A 16677-nucleotide genomic window follows, 5' to 3' on the forward strand; every position below is an offset into this window, starting at 1 on the left:
GGCTAACTCATGGACCTTCTGTCTGTTTGGTGAAGTCTTGTAATGCCAAAAAAACAAAATTCCTCTTATCACTCTTTAAATTTATATCAACAACACACGCAACTGTATCACTGACAAGGTAAGCAGAGTACCCAACCTATTCTGGATTCTCTTTAAACCCAAAAACAAAAACAGAAAAGTTAAGTTAGGAGGGATCTCTGCGTGCCCATAGTGCCTGGATCCACATACAGGAAGTACATTGCTCATAGGAACTAGGATCTTTAGGAGAGAAAAGTCCTTTGAAACCCAGAGATAGGGAAATAAGAAAGGAATCTGTTCCACAAATTCTACATGGGGTATTTTGTAAAACTATCAGAGGAAAAATACATTCTGAAATGTAAGAATTCTGATCCTTTTATTATTTCACCATATATAAAATGTGAAGAGGATGTTTGAAACTTCTTTCACACCTGAGGATGGCGGTAGACTCCAGTGTCAATGCCTGCTTCTGGGGAGGAAGGAACAGCGCAGAAGAGCCATGCTAGGTGGGGGTCCTAAGGTAGGTTCTGAAACGCACCTTCCATAGTGGCTCGGGAGGCTTTAAAGAAACTTTGCAAGTCTGGAGCATTGCTGAGAAAAACCGGGTCATTAGAATTTCCTGGGTCACCGTTAGTCATCTGTCACAGCAACAATTAACCAAATCCTCCAGTTTCAAGACAGCTGCTGAAAACTACTGTCCAGCTGAGCTGTGGTCACAGATGTGAATAAAACAAGAAAATGAACGTTAATTGGTACACAATAATGAGAAGAGCAAATATTTATATAGCAGTATTAATGTGCTAGGCATTGTTCTAAGCACTTCTCATACATTAATTTAATAATTATTATTTAATTATTGTTACCTCCTGCTATGATCTGAATGTTTGTGTCTCCCTGACATCCATATGTTAAAATCCCAACCCCCAAAGATGATGACATTGGGAGATGGGGCCTGTGGGAGGTGCTTAGGTTATGAAGCGGGAGCTCTCATGAATGGGACTAGTGCTCTTATAAAAGAGATCCCTCAACCCCAGAGCTTTCCAGCGCCTTCCACCATGTTAGGACACAGCAAGAAGGAAGAGACTATGAAGCAGCAAAGGAGCCTCACCCACCAAGCTGGCACCCTGATCTCAGACTTCCCAGCTTCAAGAACTGTAAGAATTAAATTTCCAATGTTTATAGGCTGCCTAGTCTCTAGTAGTTTGTTATAGCAGCCTGAACAGACTAAAATAACTTCTCACCCCAGAGAAATCCCAAAAAGGGATGTTAAAAATGCAAAAAAAAAAAAAAATACAAAGAGGACAAATCAGCATCTCAAAGTTCTCTAATCTTTTACCCCAGGACTTTGAGGGTTGGAAGATAGGGGGATCCCCATTTCCATCCCAGTTGGAGAAAATAAATGCAATGTGCATGTTAAAACAAAAGTGATATCATTAGGGTGATAATAATAACAGGGCTGGGAGTAAACAGATGGCAGAATTAATGAATTCCTGCCAGTGCTGTAAGAGCTGGCATATTGCTTAATCCTCTTTGACGGCACCAGCAAGAGACAGACCAACAAAGAGCACAACACAGAGCCCACAGGAGCCTGGGTTCCCCTTTTGGTACTGACCCACTGTTCACTATGCTCATGTCCTTTTTGGTGCAGTGGGTGATGAGATCTACCTCTTTACCAGCTGGGCAGGTCACAGTGACGACAGCAGGATTTTTTAAACTGGAACTCAGAACCTTTACACTCTAGTCAACATCAGAAAGAACCAAGAAGGCTCAACTCTGAGTTCCTGAGGCTTCCTGACTCTTCTTTAAGCTGCAAACAGGCAACTACCCTTGTCCAAAGAACCAGCAGAGATTAGACATGATTGATGGTGCTTACAAAGATGACAATAAAAGTAACAATAAAAACAGCAATGACAGTAGTTCACATATGTGTTAATCACTGCTAACTGCTTCACATGTATTATTTCATTTGATCATCACAACTCTAATTTATACAAACCGCTGCTGTATCCATGAAAGAGTAAGAAAACAAAAACTAAGATCACACAGCCCAGAATTCCAACCTAGGCAGGCTGACCCTGGAGTGCATATTCTTGGGTATGAAGCTCCACTGTCTCTCCAAGGTACCAGAAAGGAGCAGGGACACTTTAACCAAGAAACAGGCTAGACTACAGGGTGAGCTAAATTTACAGCAGGCCTGAGACCCAACTAATAGGTGACAGAAAGTACAATGGCTTTCAACAGGATATGTATGTATATATTCACTTATATCACCCATAGCATCAAAAATAATATGCCATGGTCCACATATATTAGATTGGCAATATCAGATCAATGAATGACCAGAAATCGCTTCAAAATCTAGGGTCCTTTAATGATAGTGTAAATCTAACTCACCAGTTTTCTTTTTTCCTTTTAAATGGATTTTTTTTCCTTTTAGAGCAGTTTTAGGTTTACAGAAGAATTGAGAGGAAGGAAATCCCATATGCCCCTTCCTCCTACACATGTATAGCCTCCCCTGTTATCAACACCCCCCACCACAGTGAACATTTGTTATAATCAAAGAGCCTACATTGGCACATCATTATCACTCAAAGCCCAGTATTTACATTAGGACATCTCTTGGTGCTCTATATTCTATGAGTTTTGATTGTGTAGTGGTGTCTACCCACCATTATAGTATCATAAGGAACAATTTCACTGTCCCTAAATTCCTCTGTGTTCTGCCTAGTCATCCCTTCCTCTTTCCTAACCCCTGGAAATCACTGACCTTTTTATTTCTTTTCCAAAATGTTATATAGTTGGAATCATATAATTTATAGCTTTTTCACATTGGTAATTTGCTTTTAAATTTTCACTATTCTTTTCATAGCTCGATAGCTCACTTATTTTTAGTGCTAAATAATATTCCATTGTCTGGATGTACCACAGTTTATTTATCCATTCACCTAATGAGGGACATCTTGGTTGCTTCCAAGTTTAGGCAATTATGAATAAAGTTGTTATAATCATCCATATACAGTTTTCTTTTAAAAAATACTTATACAGTATTTTAAACCATGTATTTACATTTTATAGTCACATATTTACATTTTTCTAAAGCTGAAACTACAAAAAGGAATATGATGAAGTCTTTCTCTCCCTCCACATTGTGATGTCCAAAAAAGGACAGTTATTAGTTTCTTCTGAGTCCTTTCAGAGACATTTATACATATATAAGCAAGTGTAAGATATAAGTATTCCCTCAAATTTTTACACATATTTTTTCATATTACATAATTTAAAATATTGTTTTTTCCTTTAACATTATATCCTGAAATTCTTTCCACACTGTTTTTTCACAGCTGCTTGGCATTCCATCACATAGATATTCCATAACCTATTTCATTCATCCATTCATAATGGACATTTTCATCATTTTTAAGCTTCTGCTAACAAACAATGCTGTAATGAATAATACCATACATACATATGTGGCACATGTGTGTTTGATACATTCTTAGAGATGTTATTGCTGGATCCAAGAATTTGTACATTTTAACTTTGGTAAACAAATATTAACAAATTTCCCTCTGTGATAGATTTATCCTTCTTATTCTATTTTGTCTTCTTCAATCATTTGTTCATTTAACAAATATTAAGTTCCTAATATGCTTCTAGTACTGTTTCAGTCCCAAGGGACAGAGAACTGAATGTGACCCAGGGCTTTCTCTCCAGGAATTGACCACGTCTAGGAGATAGACATTGAATTAAATAGCTATCATACACCAGGATGAAGTAATACAAGGCAATGTTAGGTGCATCACATAGCGGTGAGACTGAAGAATTCTACCTGGTCTTGGGAGATGATGTTGACATTGAATTTGGAAGTCTGAGAAGATGACACTTAGGTGGTCAAGATAGAGAAGAGGCAGCCACCTGCTCTGCCTTTCTAGATCCTCTTAAGGTCTCCCAGATTTCTGCTTATGAATGTAGTTCAAGGTTTGGCAACCTGAGGCATAGTTGGTCTAATTAATGAGAGAAGTAGGAGCAGAGACGTAACTGGGTAAGTAGGACTTGCAGCCAAACTTTCCTCAATAGTGCCAACACTGAGAAATCTTGCTTGAAAGATTTGTTACTTTCTTCCTCCTTCCTGGACCAACACCAGCATTTTTGCAGTCCAGCAATATCAGGTCCCAAAGGCATTATATGTCCACATTTTCCTTGTCTCATGGTCTTCTATAGACAAACCTAAGCTACACTGCAAATACAGTGCAATCCTCCTGGCCACAGGCTAAAACGGACAGTTCCACAGGGATTGGATGGAAAAATTTTCTTCCTTCCACTGAAAAATTTAAAATGGCAAATCTACTTTTCTAATTAAATTTGTAGTTTTAAATCCAGACTGTCACTTCGTGATTTCATGATCATCATTTCTGATTTTCTTCAATGGCAGTCAGTTCTTCCACTTCACAACAGTCTCTCTATTGTCAAATATTTCGTGGTATTACATCTCAAGCCCCTTAAGATCATAGACCAGGCAATTATATTTGTCTTTATTCTAAACATGTAGCACCATTCTTGACTCATAGTAGCATTCAGTAATTACTGATTCACTGATGGAATAATGATCATAAAGAGCGAGGGGGCATACAGGAGTATTCACCCTTTGCCAAAAAATCTGGTTTATCTGTTTTATGAATCTAATTTTCTTATCAGATTTTTCTATTCCTGACTTAACTATAATAGGCTGTACTAAATAGACTATTATATACTGAACTAAAGTCTGTAACATTAGCTCTTCAACTCACTGTAACACTTAGTGTTCTCTTGAAATAAGAAACAATTTCTCTGCATTTCACAGAGTTCCTCGAATAAGAATGACCATAGCTGAACTTACTGCCCAAGGTTGAAACCTCCATTTTCATTGCCTCTTCCCTCACTCCATCCACATCCACAGCCAGTTAAATGGCCACTGATCCATCACCTTCAGTTCCACCTCCTAATACGGTCTAACCTTTCCTGTCCACTTGACTCCCATTGCCCCTGCTTTGCTTGGGAAGCTCATCATCTTGAGAGGACACTACTTCAGTCACCTGCCAACTGGCCTCTTTCCTGTTCAAATCTGTTCCCTGCTGAGTTAGTCGGGCTTCTTCACGTTGTAAAGATCAGAAATAAGCTCCAGAAACCTCAGTCAATGCAAGTGCACAACAGTTAAACAGGGAAGAACCACAGTACCCAAAATGGTGATTCTCAGAATTCTAGTTTATTACAGGAAAAAGAGTAGAGATAAACATCATGGCTAGAGGCTGTCTCACAGTAATGGGTCAAAGAAGCCACTTGGGAGCTGTGGTTTCCTCCGTTGTGTTCTGACACACATAAAACATCTTTCCTCAGTGCTCCCATACCCATCATGGTAGAGTTTCATTTCTTTCTCAAAATATATTTTATCTCTCCTCTAATGATTCACTATTGTATTAGTTTCTCATTGCTGCTGTCACAAACTTACCAGCTTAAAATAGCATAGTTTATCATCTGACAGTTCAGGAGATCAGAAGTGTAAGTCAGTTTCATTGGGCTAAAGTCAATGTAGGTAGAGTTGGTTCTGGAGGCTCAGAGGGAAAAGGCCATTTCCACCTTTTTTGATTCTACTGGCTGCCCGCATCCCTTAGTTTATGTCTCCCATGCATAATTCCAACCTCTTGCTCTGTCAGTCCTTCTCCTACTTCTGAGTGATCCTTCTGTCTGAAAAGACCATACCTACCACACCTCCAGCCTCTCCTGCTCACCTCTTCCACCCATTACTTCATTCTTTCCAACCATTTTCCCCTCCTCTCACATTATCTTCAAATTTGTCTTCAAATTGTCTCCATATCCTTTTGCATAATCATTTACTTCTATCTCTTCAGAAGAGAGCAGGAAATTTTAGAAAAATATTAATTTCCAAACATTATTGTAAACTAATAATTATCCTTTACTGGAACAAAATTGGTGATAATATGAATGATGTCCTTAGAAGAGAGTGATTTTCAAATATTTTGGAATTGGTTGCCTTATTATTGTTTTGATCCCACAACAATTCACCCTGCCAACACCCTACTCCTCTCCTAAACAAGTCATTTGAATAAAGAGTTACTTAAAATAGTTGGCCTCAATAATTTGGGGGGGGTGTTGTCTGTGTGAGAGAGAGAGAGAGAGAGAGAGAGAGCAAGAAGGCTTGAGGTCACTGACAACACTTTGAGGTAACTTGTTTTTTCATTTCATGCATCTCATGTGCTTTTTACATTTTTTATATGTTTTTTATTTTTTATTTTTTTGCTGCTGGTTTGCTTTATATTTTCCATTTTCTCTACTTAAATATTCAGCTCTTTCAGGAAGAAAAAAATGATATATGTTTATTCACTGAGTTGTCTTCTATAAAAACAAATCTTAACTTTTATCAGTTCTACTACTAATATCTGGTGTAAAGAGGGTGAGGATATTTTAAATTAACAAGGCAGAACAAAAAGGAATGTAAACACTTGATTAAATTCATTTTATATATAGAAGGCACAATACTGATGTATAATTCCAAAATCATGGTCTAGACATTTAAGACACGTGAAAGTTACAAAAAAATTATATTTTGTGGAATATTTCCTCCTAATCATGGCAAATTTCTAAGAAATAATCAAGATACTTGTTCACTAATGCCACATTAGCAAATAGAATGATACTCGTTAGTAAAACAAATAACCCAATTAAAAAATGGGCAGAGGATATGAAGAGACAGTTCTCCAAAGAAGAAATTCAGATGGCCAACAAACACATGAAAAGATGCTCCACATCACTAATCATCAGGGAAATGCAAATTAAAACCCCAATAAGATATCACTTCACACCAGTTAGGATGGCCAGCATTGAAAAGACTAAGAAAAACAAATGCTGGTGAGGATGCGGAGAGAGAGGAACCCTCCTACACTGCTGGTGGGAATGTAAGCTAGTGCAACCATTGTGGAAAGCAATATGGAGGTTCCTCAAAAAACTAAAAATAGAAATACCATTTGACCTGGAAATCTCACTCCTTGGAATTTACCCAAAGAATACAACTTCTCATACTCAAAAAAACATACGCACCCCTATGCTTATCACAGCACTATTTACAATAGCCAAGATATGGAAAGCAACCTGTCCATCAGTAGATGAATGGATAAAGAAGATGCGGTACATATACACAATGGAATACTATTCAGCCATAAGAAAGAAACAAATCCTACCATTTGCAACAACATGGATGGAGCTGGAGGACATTATGCTCAGTGAAATAAGCCAGGAGGAGAAAAACAAGTACCAAATGATTTCCCTCATTTGTGGAGTATAACAATGAAGAAAAACTGAAGGAACAAAATAGCAGCAGACTCAGAGACTTCAAGAAGGAACTAGTAGTTACCAAAGGGGAGGGGTGTGGGAGGGCAGTGGGGAAGGGAGGAAGAAAGGGATTGAGGAGTATTATGTTTAGTACACATGGTGTGAGGGATCACGGGGAAAACAGTGTAGCACAGCGAAGGCACATAGTGACTCTAAGGCATCTTACTACACTGATGGACAGTGACTGCATTGGGGTATGGGTGGGGACTTGATAATATGGATAAATGTAGTAACCACATTGTTTTTTCATGTGAAACCTTCATAAGAGTGAATATCAATAATACCTTAATAAAAAAAATTTTTTGATGACACTTGTTGGCTTTGAACAGAGATACAAAGTTAATATGAAAGCATCAAACAGAATAAAAATGTTATAACAAATTTCACTATTAACATAACTGATACAACTCAGAATCAAACCTCCTTTTTGTTTTGCTTTTTTTTTCTATAGCTTGAGGTCAGCAATCTTTTTTTAAAGGCCAGGTAGTAAATATTTCATTTTAGGCTTTGTGGGCCATATCCATAAACTCCAGTCTGCCATTGCAGTAGAAAGCAGTCCAGGACAAGATGGGAAAGGAATGGGTGGGGACAGAATGGTTCACAAAAGATAAAAGCTGGAGGTTCTCTGCCAACCTCTTGTATCTGCTAACTGAACCCTACTGAAAATACATGCCTCTTCCTTTTCCTCCCTTCCTTGTGGACTGGGAACATAAATAAGAAAAAGATCATAAACATTTAGTCAAAACCTCATTTTCCAGACAAGAATCCTGAGGTTCTGAACAGTTAGGTGACTTGCCAAACTTTGAACAACTTCATTTGTGTGCAAGGGAGACCAGAACCCACTCAAAATTATGGCATCTTTTCTTGACCACTCCCTATATCAGATAAGCTTCAAAGCACTTATACCTTATCTGATTTCATCTTCACAACAACCTTCTAAAGTACTATTACCATCTTTATTTCACAGAGGAAGATACTGAGATTCAGAGAGGTTAAGCAACATGCCTAGGATTTCACAGCAGGCAGTAGTACAAGGAAGAGCCAGGGCTTTCAGCCCTATGCTACTCCTGCTGCTGACATGTATCCACCGTTTCACCTTCCACTGTGTACTATTCCCTGATCCTCTTTAAAAGAAGCCTTTTCATTTCAGTGCATGTATTTTCTGAGCTTGGAAACCAACACTAGAATCTCCACTGTTGCATCCTACCTCAGCTGTCATAATGTTAGGCAGAAAGGTAAGCATAAGAGGGTGGAGGAGAACAAAGCCAGTAAAACCCACTAAAAGGGACTCAAAGAGTTAACCAGATCAAACCAGAGAGCCAGAAAAGACTCACAGAGTTAATTAGCTGAAGTTTCAAGGACTACCAGTTACTTGGAATGTCCAGACACTCCCTAGAAAGAAAAAAACAACATACCCAGATGAGAAGTCTCCAAGCACAGCCTCTCCCCAGATAAGAGAAAATAAAACATCCACAGACAGGCACAGAAGCCATTAATTAGAGCAGCCCCTGGCCTCTTTTTTACCAATTAGACCCAGCCTCCAAAGCCAAAGATCAAGGACTTTTCTGTCCTGCCAAAAACCCCATAAAAAGAAGCCCCACAGTGAGCAGCCTGCCTTTGTCGACCCTGACTGTGGCTCACTCTTCCCTTAGAGTGTATCCTAACAAAACTTCCGTTCTGCTTTGCTACTGTGTCTCTGCATTTCAATTCTTTGCTGTGGTGGGGACAAGAACCTAGGAGAACAAACTCAACCCCCAACAATAGTTAGGATCTTTTCCCCCCAGAAGCACTCATATAACCTGACCTGTCTATCTAGTCTAACCACAATTCTGCAATGCAGAACTAGGGAGTGGACCTTGACATCACACACCCATGGCCAACCCCACGTAGAGAGGCTGAGAAATGTTAAGTGTTCTGATCTTTGCTTGTGCCATACCAACCCAAGAGGCCAGTCTAAGGAAGTCAATTTCCATGTACTCCCTCCTCCTCTGTTTGATGCCTGGGGTAGTTCTGTGGCTCATTCCAAGGTCCACAGGTCCCTGGGGAAAACTGGGATGAAGTACCCTTTTGTATCACAGCTAAGATGTGTGACTCTTAGAAAGCAAGGCCTTCCTAGGACCCTAACATTGCACTACATTAGCATCTGCCCACATAATCCACTCTATTTTTCCATGAGACCTGTTGAGTAAGTTGGTGTAGAAAATGTAGGAAGGAATAAAGAGACATTCAGTGCATACTTCTTTTCTGAATAGATGCATTTTGTTATGAACAGTAGGTATGACCTACCGAAAGCCTTCACCATTAAAAGAAAAAGCCATCACAGGCTAAATGGTGAGCTATGAGCTGGAAAAAAAAAAAGTTTTATAAGCTAATGTATTCATGTTACAGAATCAAATATTATTCTTTATGTATAATATGCATAAATATAAGCCACAGCTCCTTATCTGTGTACTTAAGAGGAAGGTATGGGGTCTATGCACTTTCATTTTCTTCTCAGACTCTAGAAAAGGTCATATAGAAAGCATTCTCTTCAGATTAGTGGAACCTATATGCCTGCATTCCCCCTCTGCCTTTCCTTTCCCAACCAGGCCCCATTTTGCCTCTGTTAAAATAGGTAGGTTCAAACGTAAAAATTCAATGGGAGCAAACTTCTGTCGTGGAGCCAGAGTAATTCCTAGTGGTTTCTAGTGAAGCTACTTGATAAGGTCTATTATTCTTTACTATTTCATCAAAATTTTTATTTCCCTAACAGGGAGAAAAAAAATACCTGGAGCCAAAATGTGTAAATGAGTAAGGCAGCTCATAGGGGTCTCCTGAAGCAAGACAAGACTGGGAAAGTGCCACACTGGGTCTTACCACAGAACAGCAGCATCAAAGCCCTTCCTTTTCCTTTCACTCACTCAGCAGAGCCTGTGGCAGAAACAGTAGGAGACTCTTTCAGTGGCTCTGTTGGTTGACTGCAGAGATTAGAAAGAAAGCAGGCCAACATGTTTGACATAACTGTGCGACTTGCCAAGATATCAAAGGCAAATCAAGAAATGTTAAAAATTCATCCCTGAAATCACATACTGAAATAAACAAAGTCATTTAAAACTTAGAAAAAAGAATTACCATTGAGAGATCTCATAGAAGCATTTCGAAAGCTCTGGGCAAATGCCTAATCAAAGAGAAAAGGTCTATCAGTGAACCTGCAGTTCCCACTGCCAGTGTGAGTGGCCGGGCAGCTTCCTGGTCTCCCAGGGAAGGTATGTGGCCCGCCCAGGGGGCGGCCCACCCTTCTCAGCCAAATCTGACCGGGCCCAAGCAAATACACTCTCACAGCAAAGGCATTCTTTAGGGATTGTGCACAGGAATCTGGCAGCCGTGTCTTCCTCATGAGGTGTGGCATAAAGAACAAGTTCCTCAGTCAGGGGCGTAAGATCATCTAGCCTCTCTAGAAGAAATCACTACTAAATTGTCTTTAACCAGAAATCTACATTACATTAAAATGCCTTAGTCTTCCTCTGCTACTGATGTTTTTAAAATATTTTTTGAAATCATAACACAATAAAACTTACCCTGGCAAATGTTACTACTAATGAACCAAATAGAGGATGTAAATAATACAGGATATTTTGCATAAATATCATTTCTACTTCTCTCATTTTTACCCTTTCCCCCTCCCAGGAACACTAATTAAAGAGCTCCTTATACTCATGCTGCATTCTGATACAGCCCAGTAAGGATGATTCTAGTACCTTCTACATCCTAGGAGGTATGATAGTCCTCAGTCCCAGAACAGTCCCTCCACAGGGTCCTTTTTCAATCCTAAAGGGCACTGTGCATGCAGACAGTTACTAATGTCTTCTTATCTTTAACTTTGTTTCCACGGCCACGTAAGTCATGGGAAAAGTCAAAGACTTGAGAGGAATTTGGTTCCAGCCTTTTTATCTCAAGGATTCCTATTAGACCTACCCTGAGGTCACTATCTTTCTATTTTTGATGTGCGGTTCTGCTTACTCTGGGAAGATTAAAATACTGGGTGATAAAGATGCTGTTACTCTGTTGGCTGGCAAATAGAGCATAAAGCTACTGCCTCGGAGGGGAGAGTCTTCTGCTGAGTGAGAGAACAGGGAGACTACAGAGGCGAGCTGGACTGTCACCCTGGGCTAAGAGCTGAGTGCGAGGTAATTGTCATGGCTCTATGAATCACATATGAACTAGGCATGACCCTCATGAATGCCAGCACTGAGTGGGTGGAGCACTAGCTTTTTGTCGTTATTTTGTTTTTTGCAACAAGGAAGACTCTGACTTGTGCACAGGTAGTGGCAGGTGAAATAACCTGCCAGTTCCTGGAGGCCAGAAAGACAAATAAAATGTAAGAAGGATGCTGAGGAGGAAGTCATACAAAATATCTGTGGTATGTCATCACTGGGACTAGACTAGATTTACCAGTTACCTCAGGGGCAGAAAGCTGTACTGCCTGTAACCATTTCTGTTGGTGTGTCCCGAAGCAGAAGTCATTAATGAATACTAGTTTTATGGTCTTTCCCTCTCCCCAGCCCCTATTAGAGCATTTGAGCAAACACCACTGAGTGCAAACACCACTCAGCTGTCCCCTCTACTGCCTATACTTGCCAGGTCAGTCTTCAGGAGCAACGTACTCGTAGCCACAGAACTACACACTAAAGGACCCTGCATTCGATGGAGGAGAAGGACACTGATGTGTCCTAAAAGCCTACTGGTTGGTGAGGAAGGAGGTGATCAAACAGCAGGATGGCAGGGAGAAGGACGGTGAATTAGAGGGACAGTAATTGGGAAATAAGAGAGTGAGAGACTCCCTAGAGTTGCTGGGCATTCACAAAGTACTATCTAAAAAAGTGTGATTGCGTATCCTTACCAGCATCCCACCATATGAACACATACCACCTACATAGTATATTGACTTCTTTTTTGTACTTTTGTGTATTTTGTGTTGTGCAGATTACTCATGGGTAACCCAACACTATTCATCTTCCAAAATCTCTTACTCAAAAGGGCTAAAAGATTAGAAATTACATTTCTCAGAATCCTTGACAGCAGGGTTTTGCATTATATTCTTCCTGTGAGGGATATTTACACAGGCTTCGGAAGATGGGAAAGAAGCACAAACCATAATATTGTTCCTGTGTCATTGGCAGGCATGTCATGTGCTTTAGCAGATTGTAAGCTTAAGATGTTTCCAGAAGCTTCTGGTATTCCTCCTGTGAATTATTTCACTGCAGTGGTAAACAGGTACCTGAATCATGGTCAGCCATTTCCTACAATTCCTGCAAAGCCTAATTTCCTGAAAGCCATCAACTACTTTGTTTAACCTTCTTCCTTTTTGTTTCCATAGCAGAAATTTAAATGGCAAGTATTCCTTATAAAGCATAATAGACATAATAGAAATAAAAAAGAATAACACAAAAACTATTCAAATAAGTTTATAGATGGCATAAAAACTTTTTTCTCAATACAAATATTAGTTTATAGTGAATCCTTTTCAGTTTTATAGCATATAATTTGAAGGTCTGGTTCTGAAGTCACTTTATTTCAATATTTAGTTTTAATAGGTATGAGAGTTAAAAAGAAATATATCTCACAAATATATGGACTAAAATGAAAAAAGCATCTCATTAACCAAGCTTACTAAATTTTGATATGCAAGAAAACTGGTTTCCAAAAAGTTATGAAACTTTCAGAAGGACACTAAATAACTGTTCTTGAATAGGAAGATTTAGTATTACAAAGAATAATTTTCCCCCAAATAACCTATAGACTGAATGCCACTCCTATCAAAATATCAACAGAGCTCTTCACAGACATTGATGAATGAGTTGATTCTAAAACTTTAATATAGATGAGAGAGAACATCCAAGAATTTTCTGAATAAAAAGGCAGTGGTGGGGATGCAGAATTTGTCTTAACAGACAGAAGAGCTTGTTATAATGCTGCAGTAATTAATACAATGTTATATAGGGAGAGATAGATTGACTGGACAAACATCACAGATGAAAATCTACACAAATATTTAACTTTGATTGTAAGAGTTGTATGTATTAAACAACCAACCTGGAGTACTAGTTATGGTGACCCTAGCTAATTAATACAGTCTCCAAGCCAGAATTTCTAACAGCCACCCCTCCTTCACCTTTCCAGGTCTACATGAGAGTACAGCAAAGCCTGAAACACACTGCCACCTTCCACAGAATGGCTTCGGTGTAGTGACTTGGACATGGTCACAGAACAAAGAAACTGATGCAAATTATTAGATTCTACCCTCTCACCAAATTTGCTTCTGATCTTATGATTCTAAAATTAAATATTACATGATTGCTACAAATGTATGTACAATCCTGCACTTTGCTCCTTTTTAGTGCTTATCACATATTAGCATTGATTATATCGACAACAGCCCCCACGCCTGTCATTATTAATAGCTAACTAATAGTCTCTTATGTTCATGAAATCTATACAACAGCCTGCATGAAAAGCTTATGCTGCTGTTTCCAGAAATGGTTACCAGGGAAATGACATGAATCACATGACTGCAGGTGACGTTGTAACCAAACTGGAAACTGCACTTCCCATCAAAGCCGGTCTGCGCCAGGCTGCTGCTTTCTCTTGCATCCAAACCAAGAGAAACTAACAGAGCAGAACATCCAGGAAGCTAAGAAACAAGAACACACAGTCCCAGAGCACAGCTGCACAGCTGCCCTCAGAAGAGAAAACTCGTTCTCCCAGTAGTAGGTGACACAAGAATCTTGCTGAAGATCTTAGAACAAATAAGACATTGATTTACCATAAGTGATGAAGATCACTGCCCAGAAGATGCAGGGAAAGAGAGAAAGGGAGTCCTCTGCCCTGACTAAAAAGGCCCCGATACAAAAACACTGTCAAAGCAACATAAGCTTGTTCCCTGAGCAGTTTTCCAGGACAGCTCGTCTGCAGTTAAAGAACCAGGAGGCTCAGGGACGAGCAGGCACACCATGAAAGCACAATTTAGGAGTTTGTTCATTTGGCCTCTGATTCAGTGGGTTGGACACTGAGAATATAAAATATAACTGAATTCCACCTTTAAAAGTCTCCAAATTTATGATAACTCCTAAGAAAAGAAAAAACAGAAAAACAATCACTCAAAAACAACAACAAAAATCCTTTGTCAATATTTAGATCAGCTTCTTAGATGATAAATTAATTAATGACTGTGCTGGGTATGTTTTAAAAGCTCATAATAGTCTGTTTCTCTAGTTGAGGTTTTCTAAATTTGATACTTGCTATTGTTTTTAATTAGTAGACTTTATTTATTAGAGACGTTTACAGGAAAATTAGGCAGAAAGTACAGAGCTCCTATATACCTCCTTGCCCATTCCCCCCAGCTTCCTCTATTATTACCCCCTTATATTTGTGTAGTACAGTTTTTACAATTGATGAGCTATTCTTTTTCTTTTGATTAACATTTTACTATGTTCCCAATGAAGATTCTCTATATCTGAACTGGTTGCCCCATCAGCCAGGTTGTTAATGGGCTGTTCTTTGGATAGGTGCCATTGACAACACATGGCAATGATACCAGCATGTCCTTTGAAAGCCCCATACAGATTACTCAGGTTTTGCTCTGTGATGAGACACTAGTGACAGGTTATAATTAACTAAAGTCCATATACAATGTTTGTGTTATACCATTCTATACAGATTTTGACAAATGTACAGTGTCATGTATCTATCATTACGCATAGGAAAAAATAGTTTCCTGCCCTAAAAATCCCCTGTGTTCCACTTATTCTGTCTCCTTCCCCAGCCCTGGCAACCACTGATCTTTTTACTGTTTCTATAGTTTTGCCTCTTCCAGAGTGACATATAGTTGGAATCATAATATATAGCCTTTTCAAACTGGCTTCTTTGACTCAGCAGGATGTATTTAAGATGTAACTCGCTGTTTTTCTTTAGAAACTGGTGAAAAGAGAAAAGGATCAAGAGAATGCGGTCAATTTTAAATGAAATACTTTGTGCTTTATTGATAATTAACACACACACACACACCAGTCATTTAGGATTTACACTCAACAATATAAATGTGCCAAGTATGGGAAACACCGATGTTTGGAGTAATGACTACTCCCATGCTAAATCTACAGTCTTAGGCTAATAGTAAATAGAAGTCCCACATGGGTGACTCTGAAATTTGTCCTCCCATTAAAACAGTATTTATGGAGTAGAAGGTGGGGGCAGAGAATTTGCGAACAAGTTCTACGGACTTTTTAGTAGATTTACTTATTGTAGTGGTATGAATGAAGTGATTCTGAAACAACAGATATTTTATAGGATGAAGCAATCAGTAAATGTGTTTCCATCATTAAGAGCCAGAGTTCTCACTAAGGAAGAAGGGACACACAAATGCACAACTGTGGATACAAGAAAGAGCTTCATGAGAATCAATTAGAATTGGAAGTATTAATGTAGACTCAATTTCTAAGATATGTTGGAATGTGTATATGTATGCATTTGTGACCCTGTACATGCATATATACTATATGTTTGTATGTATATACATATAAATATATACACACTTCCAGCTTTGTGTACTATAAGGGACAAGGAGCAAAGACACCTCAGTAACCATAAGCACACCTAATCCAAAAGTTGGCCTCTAATACCACTCCAACTAAAAGGAACTAGGGCTCTTCATGGAAGTATGCTGAGCTAAATACTTTCAGATTAATATCAAATTTATCTGCACAAAGATTTGTGATATCAAACTGAGGATTCAAAGGTACAGTGCAGCATTCACTAATCACTCCATAAGTGGAACATAAGTGGAAGCAACATAAGTGGAAGCAGGAAGCAAGGGATGTTGGATATCTGAGTGCTATTTTACCTTCTCTAGCATATAATACATTGCAGAACCCAACTGATCTTCAGGAAAGGTCAAAGGGTCAGTCTTTTTTATATGAAAAGACTAACTAAAAAAGATTTTCATGCATAGGAAAGAAAGAAACCTTAACAGTCATGTAGTCACCAAATATTTTGAGATTTTACTGGGTGTCAAGCAATTTGCTAGACAGAAAAGGCAGAATGGCATAAAAAAAAGAAAAGTCTCTTAATTTAATAGAGTCTTTAGACTCAGAGAGTTCTTCTATCTAGTAAGTAATGCAACATGTTTTCAGCTTCGAGGGTGTATATTTCCAAAGCGCATAGGCTTAACCACTACATTTTTACACTAAGAATTAGCTCTTCCTGAATAATTTTGGGTCTACAGTCAAGTGATAAACAGAC

At 38.8% G+C, this 16677-nt stretch overlaps 2 long non-coding RNA genes across 2 annotated transcripts in view; one reads left to right on the plus strand and one right to left on the minus strand.

Moving 5' to 3' along the window:
• Nucleotides 1-20: 20 nt before the first annotated feature.
• Nucleotides 21-13846, plus strand: LOC140843361 (uncharacterized). Its single transcript, XR_012121042.1, has 3 exons — nucleotides 21-118; nucleotides 425-538; nucleotides 13561-13846. It is a non-coding gene; the product is annotated as an uncharacterized lncRNA (long non-coding RNA).
• Nucleotides 466-16677, minus strand: part of LOC140843362 (uncharacterized) — a 107553-nt gene continuing 91341 nt past the window's right edge. The window contains exon 4 of the long non-coding RNA XR_012121043.1: nucleotides 466-725. This is a non-coding gene — a long non-coding RNA (uncharacterized lncRNA). The remainder of the gene's footprint in view (nucleotides 726-16677) is intronic.

Source organism: Manis javanica, chromosome 9 (genome assembly GCF_040802235.1).
Source record: "Manis javanica isolate MJ-LG chromosome 9, MJ_LKY, whole genome shotgun sequence".
Classification (NCBI taxonomy): Eukaryota; Metazoa; Chordata; class Mammalia; order Pholidota; family Manidae; genus Manis; species Manis javanica.